The sequence below is a fragment of the Chiloscyllium plagiosum genome, unplaced genomic scaffold, assembly GCF_037043375.1.
Source record: "Chiloscyllium plagiosum isolate Xiang-an unplaced genomic scaffold, Cpla_swu_hap1 HiC_scaffold_1, whole genome shotgun sequence".
Classification (NCBI taxonomy): Eukaryota; Metazoa; Chordata; class Chondrichthyes; order Orectolobiformes; family Hemiscylliidae; genus Chiloscyllium; species Chiloscyllium plagiosum.
This window is the reverse complement of record NW_028270139.1, coordinates 167,075,266-167,102,465: the sequence shown is the minus strand read 5'-3', so window position 1 is coordinate 167,102,465 and position 27,200 is coordinate 167,075,266. Positions and strand designations below refer to the sequence as shown.

The 27,200-nt window shown below is 43.7% G+C and overlaps 2 protein-coding genes across 4 annotated transcripts in view; one reads left to right on the top strand and one right to left on the bottom strand.

The window, feature by feature from the left end:
- Positions 1 to 5,086, bottom strand: part of LOC122548554 (apolipoprotein L2-like) — a 147,710-nt gene extending 142,624 nt beyond the window's left edge. Inside the window, exon 1 of the mRNA XM_043687403.2 lies at positions 5,029 to 5,086. The gene's annotated coding sequence lies outside the window, so the exon portion shown is untranslated. The remainder of the gene's footprint in view (positions 1 to 5,028) is intronic.
- Positions 1 to 27,200, top strand: part of znf638 (zinc finger protein 638) — a 216,157-nt gene that overhangs the window by 56,330 nt on the left and 132,627 nt on the right. The window contains exon 1 of one of the 3 annotated variants that reach the window (XM_043691939.2): positions 5,188 to 5,311. The exons of the other annotated variants lie outside the window; for them this stretch is intronic. The gene's annotated coding sequence lies outside the window, so the exon portion shown is untranslated. Of the gene's footprint in view, positions 1 to 5,187; positions 5,312 to 27,200 lie in introns of those variants that run through there. 3 annotated transcript variants of the gene reach the window in all.

Genomic DNA, 27,200 nt, shown 5'->3' with positions numbered 1-27,200 from the left:
GTTCCGCCTCGAGATTGGTGAAGGTGATGTTCCGCAGGGATCTGTTCTTGGACCTCTGCTCTTTGTAGTTTTTATAAATGACTTGGATGAAGAAGTGGAAGAGTGGGTTAGTAAGTTTGCCAATGACACAAAGGTCAGTGGTGCTGTAGATTTCTGATGAAAGGCTTTTGCCTGAAATGTCGATTTTCCTGCTCCTCCGTTTGGGCCTGACCTGCTGTGCTTTTCCAGCACCACTCTAATCTTGACTGTAATGTCCAGCATCTGCAGTACTCACTTTCACCTTGTAGATAGTGTCAAGGATTGCTGCAGGCTACAACAAGACATTGACAGGATGCAGAGCTGTGCTGAGAAGTGGCAGATGGAGTTCAACCTGGATAAATGCAAAGTGATTCATTTTGGAAATTTGAATTTGAATACTGAATACAGGAGTAAAGACAGGATTGATGGCAGTGTGGAGGAACAGCAGGATCTGGGATTCATGTACATAGATCCTTCAAAATTGCCACCCAAGTTGATTGGATTGTTAAGAAAGCATATGATGTTTTGGCTTACATTAACAAGGGGAGTGAGTTTAAGAGTTGCAAGGTTAGACTACACTTGGAATATTGTATCCAGTTCCTCATTATCGGAAGAATGTAGATGCTTTAGTGAGGGTACAGAGGAGATTTACCTGGATGCTGTCTGGGTTACAGGGCATGTCGTATGAAGAGAGGTTGAGGGAGCTAGGGTTTTTCACACTGGAGAGAAGGATGAGAGATGACTTCATAGAGGTGTACAAGGTAATGAGAGGCATAGATAGAGTAGATAGCCAGAGACTTTTCCCCAGGGCAGAAATGGCTGTTATGAGTGGTCATAATTTTAAGATGATTGGAGAAAGGTTTTGGGAAGATGTCAGAGGTAGGTTCTTTACTCAGAGAGTGGTGGGTGTGTGGAATGCACAGCCAGTAGTGTAGTAGAGTCACAGACATTAGGGATATTTAAGCGACTGCTGGACAAGCTCATGGATGGCAGTAAATTGAGGGGTGTGTAGGTTAGGTTGATCTTAGATTAAGATAAATGCTTGGCACAACATTGAGGGTCGAAGGGCCTTTACTGCACTATACTGTTCTATGTAACTTCAGTTTTACTGTTAAAAATAAGCATCTAATGTCCCAGATTTAGTTTTAAGTGGGAGATTATCTTGTTAAAACCAATACAAATCATCATCTAACATTTTCTCAATAACAGATGTTAAACTAATTGCCCTATGGTTACTTGTTTTATTTGTCTGTCTCCCTTTTAAATGAAGGTGTTACATTAGCTGTTTTCCAATCTACTGGGTCTCTTCCAGCAAGATTAGTACTAATGCATTCACTCTAAGTTTGGCTTCAAACATTTACGAAAATACTTTAAACCTTTTAAACTTGTTTAAAATCTTAGGATGTACACCATCAAGTCTAGGGGCCCTATAAACCTTCAGTTTCCCTAATACTTTTTCTCTTGTGATAGTTATTGTGTATGGATACAGGTTTGCTCGCTGAGCTGGAAGGTTCATTTCCAAACACATAAATAGAAAGGAGGAATCATCAGCAGTGCATCGCCCAGAGGCTCACTGAAGATGTTACCTAGTAGGGTGACAAAACGTCTGGAAATGAATCTTCCAGCTTAGTGAGTAAACTTACATCCAGAACCTCAACCTGAGCTAAATATCTTCTGAAAACTTGCTAAGTTATTGTGTATTTTTGGAATGCTATCAGTATTCTCTACCGTGAAAGCTAATACAGATTATATGTTCAACTCTTCTGTCATTTCTAGATTCCCTCTAATTATTTCCCGAGCTTCATTCTCTAAGTGGTCTCCCTCTTTGTTTTTCTATTTTTGAAGACGGTATTTTTGTGGGTCAGTGTGGTACCGGTGTATTGGTGAGATGCTTGGTGTTTCAGAGTGGTATGTGTTATGTTGATGTAGCATTTGATGACTTACTGTGGTGTTTGATGTTGTCGGTGTTGTATTTTGTCTATCAATATGATATTAGTTGTGTTGATGAGGTATGTGGCGTGATAGTGTGGTATCTGGCATGTTGGTGTGATAGTTGATATTTCAGTGTGATACTTAGTGTGTTGACATAGCATTCAGTGTGTTGCTGTGTTGTTTGGTGTATCGGTATTGTACTTGGTCTATTAGTGTGGTATTTGGTGTGTCAATGTGGTACTTGCCTAGTGTGGCTTTTGGTGAGTCTGTGCGTATTTGGTGATTCTATGGAGTATTTGCTGTATTGCTGTGATATGTCATAATGCAGTGTGATATTTGGTGTGTTGGTATGGTATCTGGTTTATTGATGTGGAACTCAAGTGCGAATAATGGATATTGGAGGTTTTCATATGTGTATTTGTAAATGACATGGTAGGATTACAAGTCAGGGCTAATGGACCAGAAACATGTTAATGGAATGAGGTACAGATCAGTTATTATGTAACTGAATGATGAAACATTGTCCAGATTATCTGATCTTGTCACAATTTTGGATGTAGGAGTTTACTAAATTGTCTGTCATATCCCCCACATTACTACAGCGACTGCACTTCAACAAATACTTTGTTGTTATAAGACAGTTTGTAATATCCTTATGTAAAAGATGCTAAATAAATGCAGGTCTTTGTTTCCTGTAGCAGTATCAAATCTTTGAGCCAAAGAGAGCACTGAATTCTTTTCTTAACATTCTTTTCAGAGAATATTAACAGGAATTTCTCTTCTTTCATGAAGTACCAGACTAGACTTCAGATTTTGGCTCTGTTTTTCTCTCTCCACAGACGCTACCAAACCAGCCATCTCTTTTTCCCTGGAGCATAGGAGATTGAGGGGTGACCTTATAGAGGTTTACAAAATCATAGAACATAGAACATAAAAGAATACATGAGGGGCATAGGTAAGGTGAATGGCAGGTGTCTTTTCCAAAGGGTGGAAGATTTCAAGACTAGGGGGCATATTTTTAAGGTGAAAGGCGAAAGGTTTAACAAAGACATGAGGAGCAATTTGTTTTACCCAGAGAGTAGTTAGTGTGTGGAATGAACTTCCAGAGGAAGTGGGGATATAGGCATAGTTAAAAGGCATTTAGATAAGTACTGTACACGAATAAGATATGTTTGGAGGGATATGGGCCAAGTGCAGATAGGTAGGAATAGTTTAGTTTGGGATTATGCTCGGCATGGACTGGTTGGACTGAAGGGCCTGTTTCTGTGCTGTATGATTGACTCTATCCAGCACTTTCCGTTTTTATTTCTTAAATCATTACTTTTTGGGCGGCACGGTGGCAGTGGTTAGCACTGCTGCCTCACAGCGCCAGAGACCCGGGTTCAATTCCTGCCTCAGGCGACTGACTGTGTGGAGTTTGCTTGTTCTCCCCGTGTCTGCGTGGGTTTCCTCCGGGTGCTCCGGTTTCCTCCCACAGTCCAAAGATGTGCAGGTCAGGTGAATTGGCCATGCTAAATTGTCCGTAGTGTTAGGTAAGGTATAAATGTAGGGGTTTGGGTGTGTTGCGCTTCGGCGGGGCAGTGTGGACTTGTTGGGCCGAAGGGCCTGTTTCCACAATGTAAGTAATCTAGTCTATCAGGTTTATATCCCTGAGCCAATTTTATGTCCACATTGTTATTGTCTCTTTTATTCCATGAACTAAGACTTGCCTCACAAGTCTGTTGTGTGATACAGTATTTAATGCCTTTTGGAAGTTGATATGTACCATAATATCAACAACTGTTGACTCAAAAAAAAACCCCACAGCAGCACATGTTTCTCCCTTCACACACCCTGGGACTCTTTTGAATTGAACTCACGTATTTCCATGTGACTATTAACTTTATCCTGAATGTTAGAAACGAAAATCGCTTCTCAATAATCGCTCTAGACAAATTCAGGAAAACAAAGTTTTATTAGCAAGTCTGCAGAGTTGGGCACCCTTCTGAGAAAAAGGCGCCTCGAGGCTAACAAAGTTTCTCATTAAATACAGCACAAGTCCCTCCCCTCTTTGGCTCTAAAGAGTCACGAGGTTCACATTCTAAACCGTCAGTATTTTTCCATTCTGCACCCTTATCACAAAGTCTGCAGCAGATGTCTCCCGAGTTGTTTTTCTACCCTGTAGTCTTATCAGTCAAGGACTTATTCTTCTCTGTCAGAGTTAGTGGTCTTATCAATCAAGGACTTATTTTTCTACTCTGTCAACGTGAGTGGTCTTATCAATCCGTAGCAGCAGATGTCTCGTCCTTTATTATAGAGAAGCATGTTTTACCCTACCCCTATGGCTCTATTCCCCTTAGACTTTGGGGTCATGCACATCTCAGTTGTTTGTACCGAAATCGTCTCTCACACTGAATAACTTTTCCCACCACCTAAATTACAAGTCTGCAAATGTTGGGCCGATCTTCACAAGCTCTTTTGAACAAAATGTTAAATACCAGCAGGTGTCCAAAATATGGGGGATTAAAAAAACACCCTTAGGCTCTAGCAAACTTTCATACCTTGTAGAACATTGGAACAGGAGTAGGCCACTCAGCCTACTTCAAACCTGTCCCACTATTCAATGAGATCATGGCTGACCTGTGGCCCAACTCCATTTATCTGCCTTTGGCCCACATCCCTAAATATCTTTGCTTCATGAAACATTACCTGTCTCAGATTTAAAATTAACAACTGATGATGCATCTACTGCCATTTGTGGAAAAGAGTTCCAAACCTCTGCCACCCTTTGTGTATACATAGCACAGGAACAGACCTTTCGGCCCAACATGTCTGTGCTGACCATAATACATTCTGAACTAATCCCGTCTGCCTGTACGTGGCCTACATCCCTCAATTTCCCGAATATTCATGTGTCCGTTAAAATGCCTCTTAAAAGTTGCCACTGTATAAAAGTGCTTTCCCGATCAATTTGGCCTTAACTCTCAGGCCATGCCCAGTGGGAATAGTTTATTTTTTATCATGTATTTTCATGTTAGTAGCTTTAAAAAAAATCAGACTACCTACTAAATTATAGATAAAAAACATATTGAACTTAACGGCAAAGAGTTGGCACAGTAGGTGGAGGACGGGACGAACGACCTTCCCGCTCCCTGAGGTGAACGTCCGGCTCTCGGTTGGTGGGGGAGGGTTCGGCTATCGATTGAGCCGGGCTGCGTTCAGGTCGCGCTGCTCAATTGATACACGCGGCGCTCGATTGTTGGCGCCTGGTTTCGGTGGCAGCGGCAGGAGGAGGAGTAGCGGCGGCGGCGGCAGCAGCAGCAACACCGACCGAAACAGAGAGGAGTTAGGGGGGGAGAGAGAGAGCGGGCACGGCTGACAGGTAAGTCCGGTTCGGTCAGAGAGAGAGGGGTAAAGGTGAAAGCGGAATCGGGGGCAGCGGCTGGTGGTGGTGTGGGGTTTATGGGGGAAGGGAATGCGCTCGCGCTCCGCCATCTAGAATCTTCCACAAGATGGCGGCGGGCCTGAGGCCTGACGCAGTTCGAGTTAGCGCTCCGCCTGGGGACGGGCAGATGGGAGACTACTCAGGGCTTCCCCTGGGTAAGCACCGACTATCGGGAACCACACCTTACCCCTCCCGGCTGCCGTGCCCGTCTGTGGGGGAGTGCGGCAAGGAGGCAGCTCCCTGTCTGTGGGGGAGTGAAGCCCATGGGGACGGTTCTGTGGCAGGGAACGGGTAAGGTCGGGGGGGGGGGGGGGGGGGTGCTAATTCACGTCCTGAATGCCCCGGGGAGAGTTTTTCCCCCATCCCTCTGCCATTGTGTGTGTTGTCGTTTGTTGGAGATTGTAGAGACCGTTATAAGAGCGCTCTTTTGTCAATGGGCGTGATAGGCGAATGGGCCCCTAACCCTCCAGGAAAAGTCAGGATTTGGATTCTGTCACACTCTGTTCAATAGCGTGCCCGGGTACAAGATCCCATCTCAAATTCATCTGTCCAGTTGTACAATTGTGTCACAATATCCCTGTAGCAGGGCAGGGAGCTGTCCACTTACTTTTTTTTTTCAGCTGCGAAATCTGCAAATGTGAATCTAATCTTCTAATTTTGCTTTTCTCTTCCCCTTATTCCCCCCACTTCGTGTTTTGTTTCGTGTTGCAGTTCCTGCCCAGCCCTGGACTGTTTTTAGGGGCGGAGGGGAGAGGGAGTGGAAATCAGGCAGATGCATTACCTTCTCAGTTCAATCATAGCTGAGTTTTGGAAATAAAATTCCACACTCTCTGGATGCTTTGAATTGCTGAAGAATTTTTATTTTCTAAGGTAGCATAATTCTAACAGGCAATCTGCATGTCTACGTACCTTAATTGTAACAGTTATTATCTTGAGAAAGAAGGTTAAAAACAAGGACTGCAGATGCTGTAAACCAGAGTCTAGATTAGAGTGCTGGAAAAGCACAGCAGGTCAGGCAGCATCCAAGGAGCAGGAAATCAACGTTTCTGATTGGAATTCCTGATGAAGGGTTTTGGCCCAGATTTTCCTGCTCCTCGGATGCTGTGCACAGCACCTGCTGTGCTTTTCCAGCACCACTCTGATGCAGATCTTGAGAAATAAACCCATTATATGAAAATTGCATGTTTTTCCTTTCTGGGACCCTTTGGAAAAGGGTTTTAAAGAATATCATTAATAATTTCACTTTTAAGATAAAATCTCCATTCAAGTAAGTTGTCTATTGCAGCTGTTGGTAAAAACAATGACTGCAGATGCTGGAAACCAGATTCTGGATTGGTGGTGCTGGAAGAGCACAGCAGTTCAGGCAGCATCCGAGGAGCAATAAAATCGACGTTTCGGGCAAAAGCCCTTCATCAGCTGTTGTCAACCTTTTTTGTTTCTGAGGTCCCCCCTCTCAGGATGTTAAAAAATATTCCAGGGAACCGCTCCCCAACAAGTGTATAAAAATTGGCTATGTAATGATTCAGTTATTTTTGTTCTATGTATTGTGAAAATTGTTGCTGGTGCTTGGCAATGGTTCTGAATTCTCAAGCCAGTCTTCAAGCCCATCCCACATGATTGTCTCCAAAACTAAAGCCTTCACTTGTATGAAGACTGGAACACAGAAATGACCTTAAACATACAAGCAGAAATTAGGTCATTTGGCCCATCGAGTCTGCTTTGCCATTCAAACATGTCATTTTTGTTGATTTGATGCATTTAATTTCTCCCCTCAATCCTATCTAAGTGCCAGTTCACACCTGACATATTGGGAGGCAGAGAGAGTTTTATAACTAGTACCTTCACCTTTCATCATGTGTGACTGCCTTCTTCCAATGGGACTCTCGATGAGACACAAAAGTCTTCAAATACTTGTTAAGCTCTTATGTAGTGAAAACATTTGAAAGCCTTTAGAATTCAGTGATTGTATTAAGATAAGCTAATTCACTGACAAATTTTATTTTACCTGTGTATTAAGCGCAGTTAAGTTATCGATGTAGGTTGAAATATTATCAACATGATTTCTAATCATTTTTGACTCCACTTTGCAGATTCCTGGTTGAGACCATCTAGTCTAAGATAAAGTTTAGGGTAGCTTTTCATCATATTTTTGTAGAGTATACCAGTCAATGGCCTGTATTGGCTGTCTTTAAATCGCTTATAAAGACCGAAAGAATTGCGGATGCTGTAAATCAGAAACAAAAACAAAACTTGCTGGAAAGCTCAACAGGTCTGCCAGCATGTGTGAGGAGAAATCAAAATTAATGTTTTGCATCTGTTGACCCTCAGAACTTTTCCAGCAGCTTTTAAATTTTGTTAAAATCACTTAAATTGACCAGAAATTTGTTTTATGATTTTGTAATGAATTGCTTTTTTAAAAATAAGCTTTTAATGTTTTTTGACAGTCCTGTTGATTTGAAAATTTTTCCCAGCCTCGAAGTAAAAATGAAACCCGCTTTTGTATTGGTATTAGTTTGGTAACCTAGTGGAGAATTTAGTGCCAGGCATTGGCCCTATGGGCTTGAAGTGATGTCAGAATTTTATGTTACTTTCTCAACTTAATCATGTAAACATAACTGGCTCATGAAATTAAATTACTTGCTCCACTATTATTTAAAGAGTTTAATTTATTGTACAGTGGTGGAATCTTAGTCTGCTAACTTGATTTGTGTTATCATTTATTTGAGGTCCCTCTAGAACAGATTTTTGTAAGTGGGTAAAGGAGCAGACTAGAATTGAGCATCCTCGTGATCTTACCATCCTGTCTCAGCTTGCCTAAGGTATGCTAAAACACTACAAGGCAATGTTGTTTCCAATAAAAACTCTAGTTTATATAGTTATTTATTCTTTCATGGCATATGAACAATATCAGCACATCCATAATTGCCTTTAAACTGAGTGGCTTGCCAGTTGATTTCATAGAGCAGTTCAGAGTCAACAACATTGCTGAGAGTTTGGGTTCACAGGAAGTTAATAGCAGGTAAGGATGAAAGATTTCCTTCCTTAAACGGCATAAGTTAACCGGATGGGTTTTTATGACAATCATGGTCACCATTACTAAGACCAACTTCTGAATTTTACATTTAATAATTGAATTCAGTTGTGCCATCTACCATGGTGGGATTCGAATCAAGCTTCCTAGAGCTTTAGCCTAGTCCTCTGAATAGTGATTCGTTGCACTGCCCCACCCTTAACCGCTCTCAAAATATGAGGGACTTGGACGAATTAGCAAGAATTGGGAGAAATATTGAAGCCGGTATTTGAAATCTAACTTAAAGTGATGCATTTTAAATGTGTCAAGCAATGTAAGGTAGTGTTGGTTGTTTTAGAAGGAAATTTCAGAATGTGCAGACAAAACATGATCGAATAGAGGACAAAAATAACAGCTATTGCTGGTTTGTAAAGTGGTTTTGCATTCTGTAGTGCTGAAGAAGATTGCTGAGGCAGTGGACCAATGTAGATAGGTAAGATGTTGGAACCTTTGTACTGGTAAATAGGGAACTGGTAGAGATTGGGTTAGCAGTGCTTTCACACAAGACTTTCGCAGGTGATCAAGGATAAGTTTCTTTTTTACAGAATGTAAAAACCTTGATAAAAATGTGGAGATGTTAATTGTGGAAATGATATGGAACTAGGCAGTCTTAATTCCATATGCCACAATCTTAGTTCCACATGGCCACCTTCTATATCTTAACCCCTCTGTGATTGATAATCTGGTGAATGTTGGGCTTGTGGGTGGACATGAAGCAATAATACTGGGTATCATTTTACCTAAAAAGATCAATGATTTGGAGAGGCTGCTTGTATGTTAGGATTGATCATAATAAACTCACAGGAGCAGAAATAGGCTATTCAGAATATCAAGTCAGGTCCACTATTCAAATAAGATATTGGCTGATTATTAATCCTCAACTCCACTACCCTTGATTCCCTTACTAATGTGTCCATTAGAAAGTGGAAAATAGGACAGATAAATGCATGACTCAAATGTTGGTACAAAAGGGAGGCTTTTAGATTCCTGGATCACTGGGACTGTTTTGGAGGAAGGTGGGACAAACTGCAAATGCAACAGTCTGTATCTGAACCACATTGAGACCAACATCCAGGCATGTAGGTTTTTTACTCTTGTGAAGAGTTTATATTAATCTAGCAGCGGGTGGAGATACAGAGTATCCTGAAACAGAGCCATGTCATGCTACAGCAAAGGAAGCAAGTCAGAATGAGTTCAGCTATGTTAAGTGTCAAGAGAGTACGGCAAGGCTGGATGGTCTTTAATGCTAGGAGTGTAATAGGCCAGACTGATGAGTTAATGGTGTTCATTGACACAGGGAAGTACGATATTGTTGCCATCTCAGAAACATGGTTGAGGGAAGGGCTGGACTGGCAACTCAACATTCAGGGGTATAGGATCTTTAGGCAAGACAGGAGGGTGTAAAAAAAGGTGGTGGTGTAGCACCATTAATTAGGAGTGAATTATTGCAGTAAGAAGAGATATCTTGAAAGGCTCCTCAAAAGAGGCTTTGTGTGGGTAGAACTTAAGAACGTTAGGGAGACACTATACTGGGAGTGTATTATAGGCCCCCAAAAGAGTCAGCAGGAAATAGAGAAGCAAATATACAAGTTCACACATGTGAGAGTGATAATTATATACTAGGGTTTTGAACTTTCTAAACATAAATTGGTGTAGTAGTAGTGTTAAGGGTTTGGAGTGGGGGTGGGTGGGGGGATTTCTTGAAAGGTATCCAGAGGAGGTTTTTTTGTATCAATATGTAGAAGGCCAAATTAGGAACCGTGCAGTGCATTTTTGATGTGGTAGTGAAGGAACATTTAGGTGATATCGACCACAACGTGGTACAGTTCAAATCTTTTCTGGACAAGGTAAAGGATGGCCTGCAAAAGGTGGCTTTGGATTTTGCAAAGGCAGATTTTATTAAAATAATGCAGGATCTGGTGACAGTAGACTGGGTAAACCCTCAACCCTGGCAACATCCTTGTAAATATTTCCTGAGCCATTTCAAGTTTCACAACATTCTTCCTGTAGCAAGGAGGCTAAAATTGTGAACAGAGTACAGGTTCTGTCGAAACCTCCCAAGAGCTTCAGTGGGTAAGGGAGGTCACCCTACTGGAATCTACTTTACCTTCCCTGGTTCTTTCCCCGAGATCCAAGTCCATTAAAGGTTTAGCAGATTTTTTTTTAAACATTTACTACAGTATCACAGTTACAGAGTAACAAAGCACCAAGGTCTACTCTAAGTAGAGGTTCTAGAACCTCAGCAGAGTTGTGGTACCAGCACTTACCAACCTCGTGCTCTCTCAGACTGATCCGAAAATGATACTCTCAGTCTTTAGAATTTATACAGTTTTTGCCCACTAAACATGTCATTCAAATTCATGCTGATGAATGTGATGTCGTCCCCATATTCCTGCTGTGCTTGTGATGAACTTGTTAGTCTTTTGATTACATTACTGGAATAGCGATAATGAAACTGCCCTAGTACTGACTCGGGTGATGACGTTAAGTGTTGATATTCTCTAAAGTTTGGTCACATACTCATTACCTCATGTCTTTGTTTAAACCTGATTACTGACTTTTATTTAATGTCTTAAGCCCATACCGAATTGTTTTCCACCTTACATGCTTGAACAGTAATCTCTTTATTCAAATCCCTAAGGTCTTTCCTCGTAGGTACTTGAACTGATCTGTCTTTGTTCCTCCTTAATGACTAAGTTTCGTAGCTGCCTAAATTTGTTCTTGTACAGAACTGGACTTCCTGCTTTTCTCAGCAAAGTTATCTTACTTAATGCTGTTTCTTTTTGTTTTTATTTCTAACATTCTTTGGGTTCTTTAATTTTACCTTCGTTTCCTTTCTCATTTCCTGCTTTGATTATGTCATGATCGCTCTTCACTCTCAGATCCTCCCAGATATTGTCATAGAGATGTACAGCATGGAAACAGACCCTTCGGTCCAACCCATCCATGTCGACCAGATATCCCAACCCAATCTAGTCCCACCTGCCAGCACCCGGCCCATATCCTTCCAAACCCTTCCTATTCATATACCCATCCAGATGCCTCTTAAATGTTGCAATTGAACCAGCCTCCACCATTTCCTCTGGCAGCTTATTCCATACCCTCTGCGTGAAAAAGTTGCCCCGTAGGTCTCTTTTATATCTTTCCCCTCACCCTAAACCTATGCCCTCCTGTTCTGGACTCCCCGACCCCAGGGAAAAGACTTTGTCTATTTATCCTATCCATGCCCTTCATAATTTTGTAAACCTCTAAAAGGTCACCCCTCAGCCTCCGCTCCAGGGAAAACAGCCCCAGTCTGTTCAGCCTCTCCCTGTAGCTCAGATCTTCCAACCCTGGCAACATCCTTGTAAATCTTTTCTGAACCCTTTCAAGTTTCACAACATCTTTCCAATAGGAAGGAGACCAGAATTGCATGCAATATTCCAACAGTGGCCTAACCAATGTCCTGTACAGCCTCAACATGACCTCCCAACTCCTGTACTCAATACTCTGACCAATAAAGGACAACATCACCAAACGCCTTCTTCACTATCCTATCTACCTGCGACTCCACTTTCAAGGAGCTATGAACCTGCACTCCAAGGTCTCTTTGTTCAGCAACACTCCCTAGGACCTTACCATTAAGTGTATAAATCCTGCTAAGATTTGCATTCCCAAAGTGCAGCACCTCGCATTTATCTGAATTAAACTCCATCTGCCACTTCTCAGCCCATTGGCCCATCTGGTTCAGATCCTGTTGTAATCTGAGGTAACCTTCTTTGCTGTCCACTACACCTCCAATTTTGGTGTCATCTGCAAACTTACTAACTGTACCTCTTATGCTCGCATCCAAATCATTTATGTAAATGACAAAAAGTAGAGGGCCCAGCACCGATCCTTGTGGCACTCCATTGGTCACAGGCCTCCAGTCTGAAAAACTACTCTCCACCACCACCTTCTGTCTTCTACCTTTGAGCCAGTTCTGTATTCAAATGGCTAGTTCTCCTTGTATTCCGTGAGATCTAACCTTGCTAATCAGTGTCCCATGGGGAACCTTGTCGAACGCCTTACTGAAGTCCATATAGATCACATCTTCTGCTCTGCCCTCATCAATCCTCTTTGTTACTTGTTCAAAAAACTCTTATCAAGTTTGTGAGACCTGATTTCCCACGCACAAAGCCATGTTGACTATCCCGAATCAGTCCTTGCCTTTCCAAATACATGTACATCCTGTCCCTCAGGATTCCCTCCAACAACTTGTCCACCACCGAGGTCAGGCTCACCGGTCTATAGTTCCCTGAGATGTATTCTAAGAAGTTCCCTTTCCTCGGGATGATCCTCAGGCTGAGGAGCATCACCTTCTCTTAGTTACACATATACAATATCCCCACATGGAGGGGCAGTTGGCTCATGGGGAGATCCATGTTGGACCAACACCTGTTTCTTAGGTGAAGAAAGCATAAATTCAGAGTCCACTGATATAACTTCAAAATGATAATTCGACATACAACATAAACAATAAGTATAAGTCCATCAATAAGAATCCATCCTACTGTGTTCCATAACCAACAGGCTATGGACCATCTGCAACTCTGTCCAGAGGATGGCCTGGGCACTCTGCTGGCATCTTGTCTATTCTCATTAATTTTTAAAAATGTTTTCAGTAATATTTTTAGAAAAGTCATCAATATAAATATAGCATTGAGGGCCCGCGACTGCACATGCGCCCCCTTCTTTAGCTAATAAAATGCCCAAAGCCAGTAGATTCTGCAGAGTCATCACCTCGTGTCACTTGAAGTTCCTTATTCAGCAATTTCAGTGCATTTGCTGTTTCGTTGGCGATCACTTCAGCGTCATGGGCAAGATCAAATATCTGGCCCAAGAGCAACTCCACTCCCCAGCCAGGTATCAGTCCTCCCACTAATCTAGAGTACCACGTCTGATGGTGGAAAAAGCCAGACAAGTCCCTTTTCTTGCCTCGTGTTGAGGTGGCACACAGTGAGAATTACCCCATTAATGGGCTTTCCATTCAGAGTCTTCCTTTGGTATGTCATGGTGTAAGGTGAAACTGGAACAAGATAAGTCAGATCGCATCTTTCTTGCCAGTCTCTGGGTAAGTATTCATATGCAAAGTTTCCACATACCCAATAGGTTCCTATTGGGGGACTTACTGCACAGCTGGTGGAGCATGTGACAGGTCTAATCAATGGAATAGCAGATTGAGTTAAACAGCCGGTGTTATTGAGATGACGATTATCCATACGCAGTAATAGGTGGAGTGGGGGCAATCATCCATTATTTGGATGATATTATAACATTTGTCCTTCAGGCGGTCCCCTGTTGGGTGGGCTCCATGTGTATGTTTGACACACCATTTGAAAATAGGGTTTAGGTTTCTCATCACACCGTATGCATGACCTGATCTGCTCTTTGCTACATTGTTTATCGCCATGCGTCAATATCTTCATTTTATTCTTCCTTTATCCATTTCAACAGCTATCTTGTTAATGAAACAACTCACACAAGACACTAGGGCGTATTCCAACAGCTCAAATCCAGAATCCATTGGCTGCTGAAGGTGGATGTGGGGTACAAACTATTTTAGGTGATACTTTTTCACCTTTCGACAATGCATTGTGAGCGTAACCCCCAGTTTCTCCAAATACTTTAATACATATTTTGATATCCTGGGGGTAGATGAGGAGGGATAATCACAGTAGGGGTTACAAGTCCAGTGCTTTGGTAGCTAAACCTTGGGGTGGATGGGTAATATTAGGATTAACCTGATGCCAATATGTACAATTCAGATGGTAATATTATTGTAAATGGTTAGGTTAGGGCAAAGTATGATCGCATGATGGCCTGTTTCATTGTCCGTCATATTCTGATAAACTATAAATGCCATGCTTCTGTTATTAGAACGACAAAGGCCTCTATCTGTTCCTGGTATTGGGCAATCATCCCATCTGGTGCTAGTCTCATTATTGCAGCAACAATCATACCCTTCTGTGGTAACTCTGCATCTTTCATTTTGATAGCAGCGGGTATATTGTGTTACATTACAGAAGTTCATGGGAGATGTTTTTGATGTGATATCGCTGAGCGTCTCGATATTCGTAGTGATGAGTGATGCTATTGCATTATTAGTTGTATAATCAGTACTTGAGGTGAGGTTGCAGACAAGGCATTAGAGGGTTACTGAGGGTGTGGGAGTGACAATTGGACTAATTGCATCCAAATTTTCTTCTGTGATATTATGGGTAACCTTGCTTGCTAGCACGAGGAAGATGCATATGACACATGCAGTGTCCCTTGTAGACCTATCTTGGGCTTCCTTTGCATTTGATGGATGTTTCATTAGACAATAATACTTGAAAGGGTCCCTTCCATTGCGGTCCCAACTGCTTCTTATTGAAGATCTTGATTAACAGGTAGTCTTCAGGTTGGATGTCTTTGTCATCTATCCTGGAACCCTCCTCAGATATATGCTTCTTTTACCTGTTGATAAAGTGGAGAGCTTTGGTTAGTGTGATAAGGTACCGGTGCAACTCTTCTACCATGAGATGTATATCCACAGAGCATGTGGTGGTACCGGTCCTGACCATGGGGTTCTCAGAGTGTGGCCATAAATAATTTCAGCTGCCATGAGTCCCGTCTTTTTCTGGATCATCGTTCTCATATTGAACAATGCCAAGGGCAAAACTTGAAGCCAATTAGGTTTTGTCTCTTCTATGAGTTTGGACAATTGTCCTTTCAGCGTGCTGTTGGCATGTTCCACAGTTCCTACTGCTTGAGGATGATTTGCACAGTGGAGCTTTTGTTTTCTACTGAGGGCTGCACAAAGCTCTTTAAGTTTCGAAATGAAATGAGAACCATTGTCTGTCGACAGAGACGATGGCTCTCCAAATCTTAGGATAATCTCTTGCATCAATATTTTACAAATGGTTTCAGCAGTACATTTTATACATGGAAAAGCCTCTATCCATTTGCTAAACACATCCATAATAACTGGACAATATTTATAGCTATGACATTGTGGTAACTCTATAAAGTCTAACAGGAAAATTGGCGTATTACCTGGGTTATGTTTTTGACAGATCAAACAATTAGCTGCAGCTTTTTGAGAAGAAGATTTGAAATTCTGATTCCACCAGGTATGCAGTATTCTATCCACCATAGAATCCGAAGATATCTTTTAAATACATTAAAGGGAAGAGGTTAACCAAAGACTGAGAAGGGACCAAAGAGGCAACCTGTATATGAAGCAGCGGGATGCTGGAAGGAATTTGAATGAATGCTTCTCTTCAGTCTGGAAATGGTGAATGTAGGTATGGATTTTGGGAAAAGGGACTGTGTAGAATTTGCAGTTTGACATAGGAAATGAGGAGTTAATGGAAACTTTTCTGCGTAAAAGCAGACATATCCCTGGCGTGCATTGCATCCCAAGCTGCTGTGAGAGGCAAGGCTGGAAAGTTCAGGGGCTATGACAATAATTTTTATTTCCTCTCGCCACAGGGAAAGGCCAGTACGCTGGAGGAAGGCTAATGTTCCACTTTTTAAGAGGGGTGTTAGAGATGAACCAGGAAGTTATAGACCGATGAGTCTCACATCAGTGCTAGTGAAACTATTGGAGAAAATTCTGAAGGTGCGAATTAATATCCACTTGGAAAGGTGAAAGCATTGATTTGGAGCCCTGCCTGGTGCATGCTGGTGATGAGCATGTGAGTGAGCAGGCTGTTCCTCCTGTTTTCCTCATGTCTCTCACATATCCTGAGACCTGTGAGGGAAAAGAAAGAAGGGAGGGAAGGCTGGTAGGAGTAGCAGGATGGTGGACAAATGGAGGTGTCCTGGAAAATGCACTCCTCCTTGGGGCCTGAGGGATCAGAAGAATCCAGTGCTGACAACACCTCTCCCAGGAATGAGGTAGTAGCATCCCTTGAAAATCCTCCCCTCCTTGCTTGGGGAGTACACTTGGCAGCACTTGGAAAACAAAGTTTCCTGCATCTCCTGTAGGGTTTTCATCAGTTTGTCCCAGTCGTCGAGCACTCATCAGCTGCTTGAAATTGGCATCCTTGGCCAGGCATTTTGGAGGTTGACGTGGACATAATCCCTGAAGCCTTGCCTACACCACAAGATTTAGAAACCCCTGAAGCGCTGTCTGAGCTGACTGATGGGGACTGTAATAGCGATATTTACCCTGAGGACACCCTGGATGGTAGTGATGAAGGAGCAGGCCTCCTTACCCCTTTATGACGGGTACCTATGCCTTTACCAGGGATCTTTTCCCAGGCTCAATAGGTGGACCTGTGTCAGCAACAGAGCCGAGTTCTGAACTGCTGCCACCCATTTTAGCTGCATCCAATATAGTCCAAGGCTTGGAGGTCCCTGCAGAGGATCCCCTGCACTCTATGAAGGAGGATGGGGCATCAGTTGCAAGCACAACAGAATTATACCAGATGCAGGGAGACGTGATCCGAGGACTTTTTGCAAGTGATGCTCAGTTGCCAAGACACACTCCATGGACCAATGGAATTCTGAACCGCTTCTAGCGGCCCTGGGAGTGGAGAAGGACACAAGGTGGCAATGCCAGGGTTTACTTTGCAGTGTACTTGGGGAGTGAAGGGTGGAAAAATGTCACTCTCCTCGCTCAGTCATTGTTTTCAGTATTAACTGATGATGGTGGTGGCACATAATCTGCAGACCAGAGAACATCAATAGCTAACATCAATGTCAACAGCAGCAGGAAGGCCCAGCCCAGATTTGGTATCCTCTGGTTCCTCAGGGAACAGGAGAACATGGTGAGCTTCCTGCAAAAGTCATATCATTTCAGGAGACAAACCTATGTTAGTTATCTGGTCTCCAATTTAGGCAAGATGGCTATCTTGTTGGCCTCATTTTTTCAGCTGCTGATTTTGAGAATCAAGGAGCCCATGCCAGGCCATCTGCTGTGGCATATGGTTTGGTTTGGAGGCGTGGTGCTTCACTTCGTGAACATACAGGCATTTTGAATGGGACCTGATCAGGTGTGTTTCTTCGAAGAAGTGTCTACTCTTACCTCTATCGGTAAGGGCACACTCATTCTTCTGGGGGAGATTTGAATTGCATTGTCGAGAGGAGGAACTGTGGCACAGAAAAGCTTTCCCCCATTGGTGGAGACGTTGACAAACGTGGTAGGTGCCTGGAGGAATCTCCATCCCAGTTCCGTCACCTTCACCTTTGTGAATCCTGGGGTCAGAGCATCCAGAATTAACTGCCCGATTTAACTGCCTGTGTTCCTTCTATGTTCAGAAAGCCATCAAGCAGCCAGTGCCATTCTCTGATCACAACCTGACGTGGGTTAAGCTTGTTCCATTCAGCATCAGGGCAAAATAGCCATATTGGCAGTTTAAGCAACCTGCTGCTGGAGGATGAATGGTTCCAGGACTTGTTTTGTCCCTTCTGGGCCAGCTAGAGAAGGAAGTGAGGTGACGGGGGTGCTTCCCTCACCTTGGAGGTATGTGGGCAAGACTCACATCCACATTTTCTCCTGGCAGTCAGTGAAATGGCGGAAGTCTGGGATCGAGGAGTTAGAGAAGAAGGTGCTCAACTTAGAATCATGTCTCAGTCAGTCTAGTATGGACCCCATCCTGTCGGAGGCGTACAAGAAAGCCACACTCTGCAACCAGCATCTAGTTGGTTCTTGGGGTGCATGGGTGAGATTGTGGAAGTATTCAACAGGGATCTCAACCATGGCTCCCCCTTCTACTCACTGAAGAATAGACATGGGTGTTCACTAGTAGTACCTTGTGTGGCTAGCTGCCGACAGAATAGATTCCCGATAGTATGGAAACAGGTAATTTGGCCCAACGAGTCCATACCAACCCTCTGGATAATCCACCCAGACCTATTCCCCTGCCCTATATTTACCGCTGATTAATGCAGCTAACGCTTTTGGCAATTGAGCATGACCAATTTGCCTGACCTGCACATCTTTGAATTGTGGGAGGAAACTGGAGCACCTGGTGGAAACCCACGCTGACACGGAGAAAGTGCAAACTCCACACAGACAGTCGCCCAAGGCAGGAGTCTAACCCAGGTCCCTGGTGCTGTGAGGCAGCAGTGCTAACCACTGAGCCACTGTGCCACCCTACGCCAACAAAATCTCTCGTCTTTGGGCCTTAGGGTTCAAATGAGAGATTGCTATATAGCTCTCTTCTCTCTGGATACATACACCAAGGGAGCTCGCAGAGTTCTGTGGGAGGCTGCAGGTCAGCTCCAAAGGTGTCGAGTGGCTCAACACCCCTCTGAGTTTGGAGGAGCCAACTGGCATCCTCGACCGATTTCCTTCCCCCCTCACCCCCAGGGGCTTGTCACAGGGCTAGAAGGGTTGACCTGTGGAATTCTTAAGGGTATTCTGGGACATCCTGGGGGGGGTGTTGGTGTTGTAAGAATATAATGCACCCAGAGATAGCCCCTTCCTTGGTGCTGGGCAGTCATCACTCTGTTGCCTAAGAAGGGGAATTTCTCTTTGTGAAAGAATGGGCATCAAAGATCATTGTCAGGGCACCTTCAGCTCACCTTGGCACCATGCTGGACCATGTGATGCACCCAGGTCCATTCTACACCGTTCTGGGCTGGAGCATCCAGGACAACATCCAGCCCGTTCTGGACATGGTTCACTATTCTCAGGTGGCTGGCTCGTGATCAGAAACAGGATTCATCTGTACAGGACATTGGTTGAGCCACTTTTGGAACATTGTGTGCGATTCTGGTCTCCCTCCTATCTGAGGGATGATGTGAAACCTGAAAGGATTCAGAGAAGGTTTACAAGTATGTGGCCAGGGTTGGAGGGTTTGAGCTATAGGGGCTGAATAGGCTGGGGCTGTTTTCCCATGCGTGTCTGAGGCTGACACGTGACTTTATAGAAATTTATAAAATCATGAGGGATGCAGATTGTGTAAATAGACAAGGTCTTTTCTGAGTCTCTTGGCAAAGGTCATTTTGTGTTGCCTCCATCAGGTACGCAGCCTCTGCCATGACATGCAGTTCCTGTTCATGGAGTGGTCCTAGCCTCAAGTCTTCTTCCAGGCAATGCCTTTTTTTAAAATTTGGACTTGGTAGCAGTCTGGCCAAATGAGGAGAACACTCAGGAAGCAGGATCGACTAGGGTGAGGGCTGGACTGGATGGTGAGGAGTGGCTGGATGACACCGGCATTGTTTGATGTGAGAGTGTTGATCCACCTCCGTTCACAACCAGAGCCTGACAGGCAAGGCCATCGGCCCTGGCACTTCTCATTTGCTTAAGGTGGCTCACGCACGTGATGCGCTTGCAGACGAACTGACCTCTGTCTGTTTGGAACTTGGCATCGTCCCTGTGGCTTGGTGTCCTATAATCTCAACTGCCTGAGATATCCATCCAGTGCCCTTTTTAGACAGCTTGTAGGCACCATCTATACAAGTTGCTGCTGCACAATGTCCACTGCCTGTATATTGCTAGGCGTGAAGTTTTGCCCTCTGTTTGTAGGAATTGCCAGTGGAGGGCCTTCTACAAAGAGGTTTTCTCCTTTTTACATTGGTAATCTAGGATAGAGAGCAATACAAATGTTGATCCTGTGAAACCGGTGACTAAGCAAATTAACCGGGTGCCAGACCATATGTGTCTTTTGTAGCCTGGAGGAGAAGGTATTTCATGTTTGTGTTGAGTGCATCCAGTTGCAGACTTTTAATTTTTTGAGCGGGCTGTTAAAATTTTGGTTGCATTTCAGTCCCATACTCCTGAACTACGGGCACCCAGTGTGGATGGGGTGGCATAATCTATGAGTCTTCTCATGGCTTTGCTCCTGGGGCTGGCCAAGATTAACAGAAAACAAAAGAATTGCAGATGCTGTAAATCAACAAACAAAGATAGAAATTGCTGGAAAAATTCAGTATGTCTGGCATCTGTGGAGAGAAGTCAGAATGAATGTCATCGAATCCCAAACATTTTTCTTGACAGATGCTGCCTGATTTTTCCAGCAACTTCCGTATTTGTTTATGGTTATTAACAGGTCCAGTCAGTGAGGTGAGATGGGGCTTGTTTTTTCTGACTGTCTGCACCCTCTTTTACGGTCATGGGCACTATAGGGCTGTAATGCATTGATATCAGTCCTGGTAATGATATTCAGATTTAATATGTTTTATGTTTGCTTGAATTTGAGTTTGCATCTGTTTTTGGTTTGATGCCCCAGGAGGAGGACTGTTTTATTTTCCCATTGTGTCGACTTTGGGTCCCTTGAAAGAGCAAAGGAGGCTTTTAGTTTAACTGTTCTCTGTGTTCCGGAAGTGCTTGATGGAGTTTGTGTAAGGGGAACTTCATTTGTAAAGGATAGAGGAAACTATTCCTCTGACCTTTGGGCCATTGTTGACGCTCTTCCAGTATTGTTTGGTGAGGAGAGAGCTGAGGGGGTTTGATTGTCAGTTTCCTTGAATTCTACTCCACTGGTGCTTGGAGGGGGCAAAGTCGAGCAAAACCTTTTTTTTGTTTGTTTATTTGTTTTCTTACCAGAGAATCATTGGATCTTTGATTTAGCTTGAGGTCGGAGCTCTTTTCTGTAGAGTGTTGTTTCTTGGACTGCTGGGACCAGTGCAGCAAGGAGCACTGCCTTTTGGCATTGTATAAATTATTTGGGTGTGAACATTTGGATATGTTGTACAATGAGGCTGACTAGATAAGGGAGCTTAAGGTGAAGGAACTCTTAGGAGGCAATGAACATAATATAGAGTCATAGAGATGTACAGCATGGAGACAGACCCTTTGGTCCAACCCATCCATGCCGACCAGATATCCCAACCCAATCTAGTCCCACCTGCCAGCACCCGGCCCATATCCCTCCAAACCCTTCCTATTCATATACCCATTCAAATGCCTCTTAAATGTTGCAATTGTACCAGCCTCCACCGCTTCCTCTGGCAGCTCATTCCATACATGTACCACCCTCTGCGTGAAAACGTTGCCCCTTAGGTCTCTTTTATATCTTTCCCCTCTCATCCTAAACCTATACCCTCTAGTTTTGGACTCCCCGACCTCAGGGAAAAGACTGTCTATTTACCCTATCCATGCCCCTCATAATTTTGTAAACCTCTATAAGGTCACCCCTCAGCCTCCAACACTCCAGGGAAAACAACCCCAGCCTGTTCAGCCTCTCCCTGTAGCTCAAATCCTCCAACCCTGGCAACACCCTTGTAAATCTTTTCTGAACCCTTTCAGGTTTCACAACATCTTTCCAATAGGAAGGAGACCAGAATTGCACGCAATATTCCAACAGTGGCCTAACCAACGTCCTGTACAGCCGCAACATGACCTCCCAACTCCTGTACTCAACACTCTGACCAATAAAGGAAAGCGTACCAAATGCCATCTTCACTATCCTATCTACCTGCGACTACACTTTCAAGGAGCTATGAACCTGCACTCCAAGGTCTCTTTGTTCCGCAACACTCCCGAGGACCTTACTATTAAGTGTATAAGTCCTGCTCAGGTTTGCTTTCCCAAAATGCAGCACCGCGCATTTATCTGAATTAAACTCCATCTGCCACTTCTCAGCCCATTGGCCCATCTGGTCAAGATATGATTGAATTTACTCTGCAATTTGAGAGGGAGAAGATCGAATCAGAGGTAATGATATTACAGCTGAATAAAGGCAACTACAGAGGCATGAGGGATAAGCTGGGTAGAATTGACTGAGAGAGGAACCTAGCAGGAAAGATTGGGGAACAGCAATGGCAGGCTTTTCTGGGAGTAATCCAGGAGACACAGTAGAAAGTCATCCTGAGGAAAAAGAAGCATGGTACAGGGAGGATAAAGCAACTATCGCTGACTCGGGAAGTCAAGGATAGCAGAAAAGCAAAAGAGAAAACATATCTGGTGAAGGGCAGTGGGAAACCAGAGGATTGGGAAGCTTACAAAGACCCACAGTGGGCAACAACAAAAGAAATATGCAGGGAGCAGACTAAATGTAAGGGAACATCACAGTAATATAAAGGAAGGCGGCACAGTTTCTCATTGGTTAGCACTGCTGCCTCACAGCGCCAGGAACCCGGGTTCAGTCCCAGCCTCTGGCGACTGTCTGTGTGAAGTTTGCACGTTTTCCCTGTGTCTGTGTGGGTTTCCTCTGGGTTTCCAAAGATGGTTAGGTGTATTGGCTATGCTAAATTGCCCATTGTGTGCAGGGATGTGTAGGTTAGGTGCAATTAGTCAGGAGAAACATAGAGGAATGGGTCTGGGTCTGGGAATGGCTCTTCATAGGGTCAGTGTGGACTTGTTGGGCAAAATGGCCTGTTGCCATACTTGGGATTCTATGATTCAAGACTGTAAGGGTTCTTTAGATATATAAAGGGCAAAAGAGAGGCGAAAGTGGGCATTGGGCTGCTGGAAAATGACACTGGAGAGGGGGTAGTGGGGCACAAGAAAATGGCTGAGGAACTGAATAATTACTTTGAGTCAGTCTTCATGGTGGAAAACTAGAGTAATATCCCAAAATTTCAAGGATAGAGGAGGCAGAGCTGAATATGGTGGCCATCAGAAAGGAGATGGACTACACCTTGGAGTTCTAAGGGCGATTGCTGAAGAGAGAGCGGCGGCATTAATGGTAATCTTTCAGGAATTGCTAAAATCAGGGAGGGTCCCATATGACTGGAAAATTGCTAATGTGACACCCCTGTTTAAAAAGAGAGTAAGGCAAAAGTTGGAAAATGTCATTGGTAAGATCCTGGAAAGGATGAGATTTCTGAATACTTGGACGTGTATGTTAAAATAGGGCAAAGTCAGCATTGTTTCATCAAGGGGAATTCATGCCTGACAGATCTGCTGGAATTCTTCGAGGAAGTAACGAGCAGGTCAGATCAAGGAGAGCAGTTGGATGTGATCTACATCGACTTCACGAAGGCCTTTGACAAGGTTTCACACAGGAGGCTACTGAATAAGATAAGGGCCCATGGTGTTAGAGGCACATGGATAGAAGCTTGGTTGTGGGGATGTAAGGGTCCTTCTCATGTCATCCCATCCCCCCCCCCACCCCCCAGTCGAAGCAAAATGCTCAAGAGACACAATATAATTTTATCTCCTTCATTTTTATTCCAGGCCCTGGGGGGAGAGAGAACGGTCTCCCATGTGCACAGGGACATGAGTTCACTGTCTTCTCTGCAGCAGCAGTTTGTCAATGAACTATATAGTCATTTTACAGGGAGATAAGGCAACATATATATTGATTGGGTGACGATTACAATCAGCAAGTGTCGATAGTAAAGATTAAGCCATCTGCTGTTACAAAGTGAATAACTGACTTCACATGATGAATACTTCCAATATTGCTAAATGGCTCTACATAATGTTTTTCCACCTTGTTAACCTATTACCCTTGCCTGCAGCCCCATTGTTAACTGTAAGTTGTTGTCTGATCTGAGTCATGCTGAACCTGTTTCACAAAACTCAGAACTTAACTCTTTCCCTGCCTGTTTATACCCTATACACATTCTCACTCAGGATGGCAACCAGTGACAAGACTCGGTGTTGTGACCACAACCTTTCAGTTTATACATAATGATCTCAAGAAAGGAACTGAGGGCATTCTGGTTAAATTTGCAGGTGATACAAAGATAGGTGGGGGCAGGTAGCATTGACAAGGAGGGGAGACTGCAGAACGATTTGGACAAGTTAGGAGATTGGGCAAAGAAGTGGCAGATGGAGTACAACTTGGGAAAGTTTGAGGTCATGCACTTTGGTAGGAAGAATAGAGGCATGGACTTTTTTCTGAGTGGTGAGAAAATTCAGAATTCTGAAGTGCAAAGAGACATGGGAATTCTAGTTCAGGATTCTCTCAAGGTAAACTTGCATGTTGAGTCCTTAATTAGGAAGGCAAATGCAGTGATGGCATTTATTTTGAGAGGACTTGAATATAAAAGCAGGGATGTACTTCTGAGACTCTATCGGACTCTGGTCAGACCGTATTTGGAGTATTGTGTGCAGTTTTGGGCCTCATATCTCAGGAAGAATGTACTGGCCTTGGAGCGGGTTTAGAGGACATTCACGAGAAGGGTCCCAGGAATGAAAAGCTTAACGTATGATGAACGTTTGAGGACTCTGGGTCTATACTCGATGGAGTTTAGAAGGATGAGGGAGGATCTAATTAAAACTTACAGAAGACTGAATGTCCTGGACAGAGTAGATGTTGGAAAGATGTTTCCATTGGTAGGAGAGACTAGGACCTGTGAGCACAGCTTTAGAGGAAAGGCAAAACCTTTTAGAACAGAGATAAGGAGAAACCTCTTCGGCCAGCGAGTGATTAATCCATGGAATTCATTGCCAGAGTCAGCCAGGGCATAGAGTCATAGAGATGTACAGCATGGAAACATTGAGTATATTTAAGACTGAGAAACCGATCAGCCGTGATTGAATGATGAAGCACTTTGGATGGGCTGAATGACCTAATTTCTGCTCCTATGTCTTATTGTCTGCTGGTCTTAAGCTTAATGGTCCGGTCCTGAGGAATTTTGCTGAACAAAAGAGGCCTTGGAGTGCACATTTCCTTGAAAGCAGAATCGCAGGTAGACAGAATGGTGAAGAAGGTATTTGGTATACTTTCTTTTATTGGTCAGTGCTTTGAGTGTGGGAATTGGGAGGTTATATTGCGGCTGTGCAGGGCATGGGTTTGTCCACTTCTGGAATATTGCAATATTGCATGCAGTTCTGGTCTTCCTGCTATAGGAAGGATGTGAAACTTGCAAGGGTTTAGAAAAGATTGTTGCCAGGTTTGGAGAGTTTGAGCTACAGGGAGACATTGAATAGACTGGGGCTATTTTTCCTGGAGTGTCAGAAGCTGAGAAGTGACCTTAGTATGACCTCCCCTTGATGAAACCATGCTGACTTTATTGTATTTTACCATACGCTACCAAGTGTTCAGAAATCTCATCCATCATAATGGGTTGCAGCCTTACCCATGACTGAGGTTAGGCTAATTGGTCTGTAATTATCCGTCTTTTGCCTTATTCCCTTTTTAAACAGTGTGTCACTTCAGTGATTTTCCAGTTCTCTCGGACCCTCTCTGATTCTAGCAATTCATGAAGCTGATGCCTCCACTATCTCTTCAGCTATCTCCCTTAGAACTCTGGAGTGTAGTCCATCTGGTCCAGATTATTTATCCACCTTCAGGCCATTCAGTTTTTCTCGCACTTTCTCCTTGGTGATGGCAACCATACTCAGCTCTGCCCACTCAATCACTTGAATGTTTGGGATATGACTCATGTCTTCCACCAGGAATTCTGGCGCGAAGTACTTATTCAGTTCCTCAGCCATTTTCTTGTTCCCCACTACTACCTTGCATGATATTGGCGATGTTAGCTATGAAGAAAGGTTGGATAGACTGTGTTTGTTTTCATTGGAACGCAAGACGTTGAGAGGCAACCTGAGAAAAGTTTTTGAATGGCATAGAGTGGAAATTGAGGCTTTTTCCCAGACTGGATTGGTCAGTTACCATGGGACACAGATTCAATGTGTGAAGGGGAATTTTAAAAGAGATATGCAAGGCAAGTTTTTCACAGTAGTGAGTACCTGGAAAGCACTACCAGAGATGGTGGTGGAAACAGACGCAAAAGCAGAATTGCATTGTGAAAAGCTGTTTGGAAGAGAATGGTAAGGGTCATTCTGGAAGGATGTGCCTTCCCAAATGGATCTGTTAAATCATGCTTTTTGGGGACAATCTAGATCATTTCCTTCATCCAACAGAATTGAGTTAAGTATTGTGTGTTATGCTCACCTGTCTGAGAATAATTTACTTAGCCAAGGTTTGAAAATTCAATATGGAAACTGTGTATCTTTGTGCAATCATCCATTTGGCTATTGATGAAAATATGAAATTTGAAGTTTTATTTCACTTCCGGTTATCCTTGTCACTCACAATGAATTGCTAGGAGAAAGCAAGACTGCTGATGCTGGAGGTCAGAGACATGGGTCTGGTGCTGGAAAAACGCAGCAGGTCGGGCAGCATCCAAGGAGCAGGAGAATCCACGTTTCTGGCACAAGTCCTTCATCAGGAATGAGGCTTGTGGGGTGGGGGGATGATGCTGAGAGATGGATGGGGATGGGTTGTGGGGAAGGTAGCTGAATGCGATTAGGTAGATGAAGGTGGGGTTGAAAGTGATAGGTTTGAGAGGAGTGTGGAGCAGATAGGTAGAAGGAAGGACAGGTCAAGAGGGCAGTGCTGAGTTGGAGGCTTGGGATTGGGATAAGGTGGGGAAAGGAAGAAACTGGTGAAATCCACATTAATCCTGTGTGCAGGGTCCCAAGGCGGAAGTTAAGGCATTCTTCCTCTAGGCGTAGTTAGGGATTTGGTAGTTAGATGGAAGAGGCCCAGAACCTGAATGTCTTTGGTGGAGTTGTTAGGTTCTTTTCCCGAGGTTTTGTGAACGAGATGCAATTCGCACACACCAACTTCTGCAAACAGTTAAAGTTTATTAAAGCTTGTACAAGCTGGATGACCCCATTTGGCTCTCTTTGCAGGCAAGCAAAGTCAGGCCAAAGTGAGGCCCTGAGTAAAGAAAATACATCTCTTTTATGCAGGTCAGTTGATCATGCCTACAGATGCTCTGGCCACTCCCCCACAGTCACATGCCACTCAAGACAACACTCAGTTACTCAGTCACATGTTACCCCAGGTAAAGTGGCAAGATGACATCATCCTCTGAGATAATGCAAGTGCTAATGCCCTTATCCTGGGGAATCATGCAGATGATTTCCTGACTCAGTGAGTCCCCAAGACAATGCAG